At 37.3% G+C, this 2,885-nt stretch overlaps 1 pseudogene; it reads left to right on the top strand.

The window, feature by feature from the left end:
• Window positions 1–948: 948 nt before the first annotated feature.
• Window positions 949–1,076, top strand: LOC112549373 (annotated as a pseudogene).
• The last annotated feature ends 1,809 nt before the right edge of the window (window positions 1,077–2,885 follow it).

Genomic DNA, 2,885 nt, shown 5'->3' with positions numbered 1-2,885 from the left:
ACAAGGCTGCTAACTGTGATGTTTTACATAGTTGGATATCCAATAATAACTAAACTGAGACTTTCAACTCTTTTTCTCATGAGATGCCAGAATTACTTGAGTGAAATTCTAACTCTACATAAAAGAAATGCAATATCAGTAATGGAATCTGGCCCTAATTTTGGTTCTGCAAACTTCACCAAGGCAGCCTCAATTATTGTGTGTGTGAAATTGAAAAATGTAAAGATATTTTAAAGGAAGTACTTGAATCCCCATCCGGCCCAGTACTCAACTATTATATCATATGTTCAAAGCTTTGTATTTCCTTCATAGCTGAGGAGGACATTGCTGAACACAAGAGCGTACAAGAAAGTGATCAGAATATAAATGAATCTAGGCCACATTGGGAACATGCAGTAGTCTAATTGTTAGACACCTCAGTAATGGTTGGGCATCTAAATAAATGGCTTGATTTTCAGAGGTTGAAGCACCTGCAACTACCACTGAAATGACTTTAATTTTTATTTTTGATATTGGATGTTCAGTAGATTTTATTTTATATTTACACAGAAGGTGTGCACTTTCCCTAAATGGGATGAGTTAGTCTCAAGACTCATCAGAACTTTAAGTATCACCAATGACCATCACCAAGCTTAGCAGAGCTGCATGATATTCAGGGAATATGAGGGCACCTCTGCCCCTGAGACAGAGCCACTTGCAACTATTTTTGGATCCCTACCTTCCCCAAAGTCAGCACCCAGGGCTGCTGCTCTCACCCCGCTCCTCCCCCTTTAGTTATGCTACTGGTGATATTTCTCAGAAAAACACAGGTAAATACAGGAGGGCATCTAAATGACTTCAATGTATTTTGGCTCTTTTCTTCAAAATTTTTTTCCAAGTGTTTGTTATTAGCTCTACTGCCTCCCTTTTCTACGTTTTGTCCCACTCTTTTCCTTTCTGTGAATTTAATGCTTTGCGCAGTGGCAGTATCATAGCCAATGAGGCCCACCCGAGGCATGATTATTGTTAGTTGAAAACTTTCCTTCTATTTCTACTCTAGAAGTCAGTGAAACATTTCTTGAAGGAAGCTGCTGTTGTTGCTGTTTGTGATCTCCATGTCCTGTCTTTTCTTTATGCTTCTTTTCCCATGATTTTATTTTCCTTTCTCTACCTCCACTCTGACTGGTTTTTATGATCTTTCCTGTTTATCCTTCGTGCCACTTTGATCTCTTTTATACTCAACTCCTTGTCCTAGCATTCAACAGCTTTCCTCCTCCTCCCTGCCCTCATTTTCTCTTTCCTCTTCATTCAAAATGAACTTTATATTTTGTATATGTTTTTTCTAGTTTATTTATTTTCCAGACGTATTGTATCTTTTTCTTGCTGTATTTATTATGGGTGTGCTAGGCATAGAGAGAAAATTTTACATTATTTTTAAGATATTAAGTTAAAAGAAGTATTATTTTCTTTTCTCATGCTTCCTGCATCTTTGGGGATGTTGTACATCTGTCGTGAACCAGGGCTGTGCTTCTGCTTGGTGATAGTCCAGAACACTGAAAAAAAAGCCATGACCACTGTCCATCTGATTAGAGGGGTGCTGGGGACAAGGAAATTTATCCTGCCACAATGCAGTCCCCTCCACTGATTTGATACAGTAGCTAGCGTCTCAATTTCCAGATACTCAGAAGAAAGGGAACTTGCCACTTAGGGTTAATATTATAACCTTTTCTTAATTTATTATTAATTTTCATTATTAACAAATATTTCTTGCATATCCAGTTACATGTTGCATTTCACCAATAATGACCACAAATGCTGCAAAAAGGTGTAAACTTAGCATAATGTAACATAGCATACCGAATCAAAATCAATTATTTTGCTTGATGAGGAAATAAAGCTGAAAGTTCTAAACTGCTGTTAAACCATGCAATCTCTAGACAGCTCCCTATCCTTTTAGTTTTGATCTGGATGGTTGAACATGTTTCTTCTTACTGCATGTTTAGAGACCCAGTGAAATTATCCTTTCTTCATTAAAAAGGAAAAGAACTAGTAAAGTAAGCAAGGGAGCAAAAGCAAAGCTAATGGGCCAGGTACTCACCTGTTACAAATCAGTAAAATCCTATTTAAATCGATGGAAATAAATACTAATTGTGGATTTGGCTCAATATTGGCAAAAGTTGTGATTAGAATGCAAAGCCAAAAGGGAGCCCATCACTAGGAGTTTTCACGTACTAATAATGATGATGGTTATTTGCCAACTGAAAAGGAAGCTAACAGTGACAAAGATGAATGTAGATGGTGGAATACTGTGTGTGTTCAGGGGGTGATGGAAATACTGTACAGGACAGACCACATGGTTCTCATCCTTCACCTGACAACATACCATAACATAAAAATTGTTTCCTTTCAATTACAATAACTATGACCTTTTTTTTTTTCTTTTTGTTATGGGGACTACAGAAGCTGGTTTCAGAGTGGTGTCCTGCTCGGATGCATCTTTAAAAAAGAACATGGAAAGTCTCTTGTGTGAAATCCTGACCCCAGTGAAGACAATGGCAACATTCACACCACTGCCCAACAGCTCTGAATTAATAGTCCCTTAAAGCAAAACAAAAGTAATTCTGTTTAGGATGGTTCATTCCCTTTCACTAACATCAGAACTTTAGCACATCTTTTAGCATGATGATTCTCTACAAAGAAAAAAAAAATACCCTTGATTTACTATAGATACATTTTTATTTCCCTGAATTAAATGGGAGCTTTGCTCCTATTGAATTTAGATTGACCTCACTGGAAGTAAGACCCAAGGTGTTAAGGTTCTAAGGTCATACAATTAAACAAGTTTACTACCAAGCCATGTCCTTTTGCAAAATTGCCAGTGCGAGGATGGCAAGTGTTACACTTTG

The sequence above is a fragment of the Alligator sinensis genome, unplaced genomic scaffold (genome assembly GCF_000455745.1).
Source record: "Alligator sinensis unplaced genomic scaffold, ASM45574v1 scaffold647_2, whole genome shotgun sequence".
Lineage (NCBI taxonomy): Eukaryota > Metazoa > Chordata > Crocodylia > Alligatoridae > Alligator > Alligator sinensis.
Note: the sequence above shows the minus strand (reverse complement) of the source record. Positions and strands in the feature narration are given on the sequence as shown.